The 8,753-nt window shown below is 46.2% G+C and overlaps 1 non-coding gene across 1 annotated transcript; it reads left to right on the top strand.

The window, feature by feature from the left end:
- The first annotated feature begins 7,265 nt into the window (after positions 1 to 7,265).
- Positions 7,266 to 7,429, top strand: LOC129821615 (U1 spliceosomal RNA). Its single transcript, XR_008754376.1, has one exon. It is a non-coding gene; the product is annotated as a U1 spliceosomal RNA (small nuclear RNA).
- The last annotated feature ends 1,324 nt before the right edge of the window (positions 7,430 to 8,753 follow it).

Here is an 8,753-nt window from a genome sequence, read left to right as displayed (position 1 = left end):
CCTGGAGCCTCCCACTGCCGGTCTGATGAGGTAAGCAGAGGGGGTACAAGTGATTGCTACTTGTAAAAGAAAACATTTAAAAAGCTATTGTGCTTGCGTTTTAATGAGCAACATGAATATCAAACAATGATTTGGAAATAGCTACTAGGGCTAGGTGAATACTGGTATGAAATCTGAATATAGATAACTTACATTGTTTAGCTAGCTAGCTAGGCTAATATTTTAAGAGTTTTAGCTAACATGCCACTAGGATATTGAGCAAGATGGTCAGCTAACGTAAACTCACCCCATTCCGTACAAATGTGCGTAACCGCGACATTCAAACGGGGCTACAAAGAAAACTAATGGGACTGTATCGACTGTGTTGACTTCAAAATCGGGGGTGTGAACTAGGTTTCTATTCAAGCGTTGATCGACATGGTAATGGGTCTATAGTATTGGAGAAAAGTTGAAAAAACTGACCCCCCATTACATCTTGACGTGTCATGTCGTAACGTACAGCACGCATAAAGCAACTATTTCTGTCTTACAATCTCTCTCCACCAGGTGTAGCACTTCTCTCATCGTTTAAAAACAAGAAATGGACAGTGACGGGGTAAGGGGGGATACCTAGTTATTTTTTTCGTCATTGCATGCGATCATCATTCTCAAAGCCGCTGTTTAAGATCACTTTATCACCGCCTGTTAGGGTTGTGTCAATCAAATCTGGTATCAGGATAAATGTGATGCTTGATGCAGAGTCACTGAGAATCTTCTATGTTTTTTATTATTAGTCAAGCGATAAATGGTAAATGCAATTTTCATATATACAGGTTCACTGTAACACCTCGCAGGGCAGAACAGAGAACTAACTTATTCTTACAAAGTTCTTCTTATATATTCTGACAGAAATAGTTCCCGCTTCTGAGCTGGTCTGTCAGAGTAGAGGCTGAGTGTGGTTTAGACTTACTCAGCCTATCGTTGGCGCACAGGCTGGTCCCAGCCCCCAGGCTCTCCAGCTGTCCGGCGTTGCAGATTACCTCATTGTTTTCTATGCACGTGTCAATAGCTCAACATACTGTTCCCGCCTTGCAACATTGTTTTCTATGTATGTGTCCTCATTTAACATACTGTTCCCGCTCAAGGTTAACCACAGCCTTCCCGCTAGTAACACCATATGTTGCAAAATGTTACTTCCAGCACACACAGACACCCCCATGATAGGCCAAGCATATTTTCAACCCTCACAATGCCCTAAAAACCCGATTCAAATTCGACACAAACCTTCAAATAGGTATGTAATGACACATTATATAAACTCTTTATCGTGTTTTATGTACATTTTAGAGGCGATAAGGTGATAAGTTGGACAGATCGAGTGAAAAAAGCAATTTTCCCACACGACATCTGTCCTTCTCACTATAACGCATTAGTTTCGCTTCCCCACCCTCTATGTTTAAAAAGACCAGAAGGAGCTCATTGCCTTCTTGAATTATGTAGAAACGGGCAGCGTGAAGGTCTCGGCATGAATTCTGTTGAAAAGGGGAGAAATTGTGCTTTACAATGGTATTGAAATTACAGTTGATCTGGAAGTATTACGTTTTTGGGGCCCTAAAATAAGGTCAATTGTACGGACCAAGGCGATGTACGAGTTTACGTGAGTTTACGTTAGCCACCAACAGCATTGGCCCCAACCCTCATCGTTTAAGGTAGTCCAATATGTCAGTGAAACCGGGAACATGGCAACCCTCCTCGAGTAGCTCTGCCACTGGAGCATGCTTTTGCGGCACAGTCGATAGCGCGCCGGACCTCGGGCTAGAAGGTCGAGGGTTCGAGACCTGCTCCCTGCTCCCTGCTGTTTCATTACAATATATATATAAAACATTTTTTAAATTATTTCTGATTGTCTTCAGCTGTGTTCGAATACTTATACTAACCGTACTATTAGTGACGTTAATTTAGTATATAGTATGCTTATTGGTCATAGTATGGATATAGTTAGTATGTCAAAAGTTCCCGTTTGACGAACTAAATTCTCCAAAATACGAAGTATACGTACAGTGGACACTAGTCACCACTAATAGGCTGAGCTTCTCAGTCATTTTTTTTTCCCTTTACAAAGTGTAAACATCATAAAATACCTTTTTTTCCCCCTTGTGCAAAAACAGCTGTCTGTACCGAGCTCACTGGCGCAGGGAACTCTGGACCTGGAATAGGCTAGTTGATCAAATGTTTCCTGTTCGCAAAAGACAGCTTCGGAACAGATCCAGTTGATTGATTTGATACAATGTGGCACTTCACTAGTGATAAGTCAAATCAAGACAGATAGAAAGGGAGGAAGACAGGCTGAGTAGAGACATGAATGTGATTGAAAGAACCAGGATTTTCATCAGTATATTTTCTACTGTGTTTTATTTGTTGGCTTTCCGGGTATTTTTTACTTACACCTGGATGTGCCTGGCCCAATCTCACCTTGCCCCACTCTACCTGCCTGTTGCTCCCCATGAAATCACAAATCGCATAATTTACACAGACTCACCGCGGACCTTAGTTTGGACTAGCATGTGAACGGGGGCATTAAGCTGATAATCATGCACTAAATCGATGCATTTAGTTATAACATAGCTACAGAAATGTGAGTATTGCCTGTTTGTCAAAGTTTACAGATTGAACATGCTATATGCATTCGATTTGTAAACAAACCAAACTTGTGGCTGAACCCCTGCAGTTGTACCAAGGTAAAGACAGTTTAAAATGGGATATTCAATGGATATTTGCGCTTTTAAACCTCAATAGCTTTCAAACCACTTGAGCCACAGACTGCAAATAAGTATCATGATGTTGGAAAAATTGCACACAACATTGCACAGGCCTTATTTTCACGATTTGGACATTAATTCGCTTTCCCAAGATAATAAACGTGGAAATGTGAGCAGCATTTTGTATTCCTAGTTTAATTAGTTAGGGAGCATAAACAAAGTACAAACTTTTTTACATTTGAATTTCAATAACTCCTTGGTCATGTAACCTAATGATCTCAATCAAGGTTCAGAATGTACACTCAGTGGGCCTACACATTGCACACCCTTTAGTTTGTCAATTTTCATCTCACACGTTTTTACATTCATTTTTCAAACTTTTGAATTTCAATAGCTTCTTGGTCATGTGACCTGTCCCCAACCAAGGTTCAGAATGTCCACTGACTACCCTTCTATACAGCACACTCTTTAGTTTGTCCATTTTCATCTCATAAGATTTTACATGACTTTTTCAAACTTTCTAATTTCAATAGCTCCTTGGTCATTCTGAACTCAACCAAGGTTCAGAATGTACACATAGTTGGCCTACACATTGCACACCCTTTAGTTTGTTCATTTTCATCTCATGTGGTTTTACATGAATTCTTTTACTTTTTAAATTTAATTAGTTCCCTGGTCATGTGACCTACAACCCTTAAACTACTTTCAGAATATCCACTGACTAGCCTTATACATGGCACACCCTTTTGTTTGTCCATTTTCATCTCACATGACTTTACATGAAATGCCTGCTCTGTTACCCTGACGGACAGTGTTACTCACACACCTATTCACTTGGGCCTTCTCCCTAAGGCCTTCCTGACCTCCAGGCAGGCCCCCATTGACCTGGTGACCTCTGACTCCAGGCCTCTAGGCCTACACTCCCTGCCCACCTGCCTGCCCTCTCCCTGGGCCTGAGAGTGTATAGCTTACTCCCTGGAACTACAGACCTCCAGGCCTCCACACCTACTCTCCCTTCCCAGTCAACACCCCTCTCACTGGGCATCACTCATCACCGCATCCCGGCCGGGGCTCAGCCATCTCCATAACCTTGCCCACCAGGTGAACCGGGGCACCCGCACCCCTCCCCGGACACTAAGACGTCTATATTCCTGCTGTCAGGAACCACATGCACCTGGTAACCCAAAACAGACTCTGTGCGCCTGGTAACCTGAAAAGGGCTCTGTGCACCTCGTGACCCGCCCGCTTTATTCCACTCAGAGACTAAGTCCCCACTCCAACCCCTAGTCCGGCTGCCCCTGCTCAGACTCTGAGTTCCCCTCGCCTTGATGGAGGCCTCCTTGTGCACCTGGTGACCCTTTAACTTCTACAGCGAGTCCCAACCTGACTCACAGTGCCACCAGAGGACGGGCCCCGGCAGATGGGCGACCACCACCTAGTCCCCTACCTATCCAGAGCCCCATGTCAATGTCTTATGCCTTCTACCCGCCTGCCTGGGCTCTCTCACATTCTGTGTCTGGCTTCTGGACCCTGGCCCTTCTGCGTGCACCTGGTAACCCATAAGTAAAGAAGGATGGTGGAGGAAGATGCTTTCCGTCCCCGTCAAAAGCTTGGACCGAGTGCTGACTTTCAATAGATCGCAGCGAGTGTGCTGCTCTGCTACGTACGAAACCCTGACCCAGAATCAGGTCGTCTACGAGTGATTTTAGCACCAGGTTCCCCACAAACATGCAGTGGCAATCAGGAGAGGGGCGGCAAGAAGAGCTCCCACATAGAATGTGTAGAGTCCCGCACCCAGGCGGACCTGAGACCTGGCAGTCTCCATAACCGCTAAGCACATTCCATCTCTATTTAGTGCTCCACTGTTAGCGGGTCCAGCCGAAGCCAGCATTCGATTCAAACCTTCGCGGTTTAGAGTTAGCTAAATATACGGGGGACGAGTGATTAAACGTTTCACCACAGCCGCTCTGTGATCAGACTGATGCCAGTAGGACACTTTCATCAGCCGTCTCCCAGGACAACTCCCCCTTCACAGCCAAAGCCAGGGATGCGTTCGAGCCATCATTCTCTGATTGGCTTCCTGTCAAGGTCAGGATTAATTTACAAGAGCCCCACGGCAAATAATTGAGTCTGGTGGAACCGCCCTCACATTTTCATGCTTGACCGAAAGCCCCATATTCCAGGACCGACTGCCGCCTTCCGTTTAATGATCAACAGCTGTCACCATCTGCAGGACTCTCTGAGTGCGGACTAGTACCGAGGTAACTCCTGTTTGGATTGCATCGTTAGCGACACCTGTAAACAGGTGACATACAGAGAGGGATTGGAAGAGCCCTGCTATAGGGCTACCTCATTATCTCCCTTACTAAGGCTAAGGACTCCTTAAGAGAGTTATAGTTACTCCCTCTGTTTACCAGCGCATCATTGAATTTATTAACTTTGACATTCAGAGCACTGGGCAGAAATCACATCGCGTCAACACCCAGCTCGGTCCTTCGCAATGCTTTGTTTTAATTAAACAGTCGGATTCCCCTGGTCCGCACCAGTTCTAAGTAAGCTGCTAGGCGCTGGCCGATGCAACCCACTGGTGACCCAGCGCGAACGGGGCCGGCAAGCGCCGTAGCGAGAACCTCCCCCGGTCCTCTTTCGGCACACTGACGGACACCACCCCGACGAACCCCCGCACGTAGCCCCTTGCGAGACCATGCACGATATACCGCGAGATGGGCTGCTCAACAAACTTCCAACGGTGGCAAGAGGAGGCCGACAGAGCAACTGCTCCCCCAGCCGCGGCTCAAGCCCCGCTTCACACCTCAGCCCGACCGACCCAGTCCTTGTTACGATCTGACTTGCCGACTTCCCTTACCTACATTGTTCTAACATGCCAGAGGATGTTCACCTTGGAGACCTGCTGCGTATATGGGTATGGCCCGGTGCGAGATTTACACCCTCTCCCCCAGATTTTCAAGGGCCAGCGAAAGCTCACCGGACGCCACCAGAACCGCAACGCTTTCCAGGGCTTGGGCCCCTCTCTTGGGGCAAACCCATTCCAGGGCGCCTATCCCTTCACAAAGAAAAGAGAACTCTCCCCGGGGCTTCCGCCAACTTCTCCGGGATCGGTTGTTTCACCGCACTGGACGCCTCACGGCGCCGTCTCCACCAGTCAGTGGACATTCTGAAAGTAGTTTGAGGTCAGTAGGTCACAAATTAGAAAGTTTGAAAAAATTATTTAAAATCTTGTGAGATTAAAATGGACAAACTAAAGGGTGTGCAACGTGTAGGCCCACTGAGTGGACATTCTGAACCTTGTTTGAAGTCAGTAGGTCACATGACCAAGGAGCTATTGAAATTCATATGTAAAAAAAGTTTGTACTTTGTTTTACGCTCCCTAACTAATTCAACTAGGAATACAAAATGCTGCTCACATTTCCACATGTTTATTAGCTTTGGAAATATCCAAAATGTGGAAATAAGACTTTTTAATAAGGCAATTTTTCCAAAATCATGACACTTATTTGGAGTCTGTGGCTCAAGTGGTTTGAAAGCTATTGAGGTTTGAAAGCACAAATATCCATTGAATATCCAACCTGAATCTGTCTTTACCTCGGTCGCATTTGTTTAACATTGTGAGGTTATTTACAAATATGTTTACATGCACAGTAATACTTCGATATTAAACTGATTATGGGAATAGGCATCCTTTGTTTGCAGTGTCCCTTTTGAGTTTATTCTTATTGTTTCAGTTAATGCTAAAACAAAAGTGCTGTATGATAGCTAGATGGTGAACTGTTGAAATGTATTGTCAGAAGTCATTGGTTTTGTCTGTTATTTTCACAAATCCAGTACCTCCAGGAGCAGTGCACTCCCTACCCGGGGATATAACAGTGTTGAAAGTAAAAACAATCAGACATTGTCCCTTGTTTGAAAATATTTGATCTACTCGCAATCAAATTGTTGGCTCTTTGCAATGACATTGCACAAAAATATCGGCCTAGTGAACATTTTATTGCAACAACGAAACAGAAGATTGGGCCAGCTAAATTACTCAGTATTCAAATTATGAAAAATATTCTGGGGTTCGTAAACCACCCAGTGGTCAATGGTGTAATTGCAGCATGTTTTACTGAGCGCAGAACACAAGCTTCAGAAAACGACGAAATACCTACAATTCCTGGAATGCTACGAAACACCAGAAATGGTGTCATTCGTTTGGCTATATGTGCACGAACGTGATTTCAGCATTTTAGTACATCGCATACTTTTGTGATATCAGACAGATGTGTAGATATTAAAACGTCAACGTAAAGATAATTTCTACCGTGTTGCATGATGGGAAAAGAGGCGGACAGTGATACAACCAAGTAAAACAAAATGCATCGCTTCTCCACCGCTCTCTCCACAACTGTATTCATAAACGTGATTAAAACTTGGTCGATATGATGCCTTATTATCAGGGGCCAAAGTGATAACCATTATCCAAAAACATTTGCACTTGAATCAGTACTCCTCCACCGATGTGTACAACTCATACTTACCTGGCAAGGGAGATACTGTGATCAAGAAGGCGGTTCACCCAGGGTGAGGCTCAGCCATTGCACTCGGGCTGTGCTGACCCCTGCGAATTTCTCAAATGTGGAAATCTCGATTGCATAATTTCTGGTAGTTGGGGACTGCGTTCGCGCTCTCCCCTGATTTTGCTGTCTAATAACAATGCTATTGAAGTTTGTCACTGCATGATGATCGAAGATGAGATGAGCTATCTAATGTCTCCATTTGCCTTTCCTTCTTACATTTACATTTAAGTCATTTAGCAGACGCTCTTATCCAGAGCGACTTACAAATTGGTGCATTCACCTTATGATATCCAGTGGAACAACCACTTTACAATAGTGCATCTAACTCTTTTAAGGGGGGGGGGGGGTTAGAAGGATTACTTTATCCTATCCTAGGTATTCCTTAAAGAGGTGGGGTTTCAGGTGTCTCCGGAAGGTGGTGATTGACTCCGCTGACCTGGCGTCGTGAGGGAGTTTGTTCCACCATTGGGGTGCCAGAGCAGCGAACAGTTTTGACTGGGCTGAGTGGGAACTGTACTTCCTCAGAGGTAGGGAGGCGAGCAGGCCAGAGGTGGATGAACGCAGTGCCCTTGTTTGGGTGTAGGGCCTGATCAGAGCCTGAAGGTACGGAGGTGCCGTTCCCCTCACAGCTCCGTAGGCAAGCACCATGGTCTTGTAGCGGATGCGAGCTTCAACTGGAAGCCAGTGGAGAGAGCGGAGGAGCGGGGTGACGTGAGAGAACTTGGGAAAGTTGAACACCAGACGGGCTGCGGCGTTCTGGATGAGTTGTAGGGGTTTAATGGCACAGGCAGGGAGCCCAGCCAACAGCGAGTTGCAGTAATCCAGACGGGAGATGACAAGTGCCTGGATTAGGACCTGCGCCGCTTCCTGCGTGAGGCAGGGTCGTACTCTGCGAATGTTGTAGAGCATGAACCTACAGGAACGGGTCACCGCCTTGATGTTAGTTGAGAACGACAGGGTGTTGTCCAGGATCACGCCAAGGTTCTTAGCACTCTGGGAGGAGGACACAATGGAGTTGTCAACCGTGATGGCGAGATCATGGAACGGGCAGTCCTTCCCCGGGAGGAAGAGCAGCTCCGTCTTGCCGAGGTTCAGCTTGAGGTGGTGATCCGTCATCCACACTGATATGTCTGCCAGCCATGCAGAGATGCGATTCACTACCTGGTTATCAGAGGGGGGAAAGGAGAAGATTAATTGTGTGTCGTCTGCATAGCAATGATAGGAGAGACCATGTGAGGATATGACAGAGCCAAGTGACTTGGTGTATAGCGAGAATAGGAGAGGGCCTAGAACAGAGCCCTGGGGGACACCAGTGGTGAGAGCACGTGGTGCGGAGACAGATTCTCGCCACGCCACCTGGTAGGAGCGACCTGTCAGGTAGGACGCAATCCAAGCGTGGGCCGCGCCGGAGATGCCCAGCTCGGAGAGGGTGGAGAGGAGG

The sequence above is a fragment of the Salvelinus fontinalis genome, chromosome 23 (assembly GCF_029448725.1).
Source record: "Salvelinus fontinalis isolate EN_2023a chromosome 23, ASM2944872v1, whole genome shotgun sequence".
NCBI lineage: Eukaryota > Metazoa > Chordata > Actinopteri > Salmoniformes > Salmonidae > Salvelinus > Salvelinus fontinalis.
Note: the sequence above shows the minus strand (reverse complement) of the source record. Positions and strands in the feature narration are given on the sequence as shown.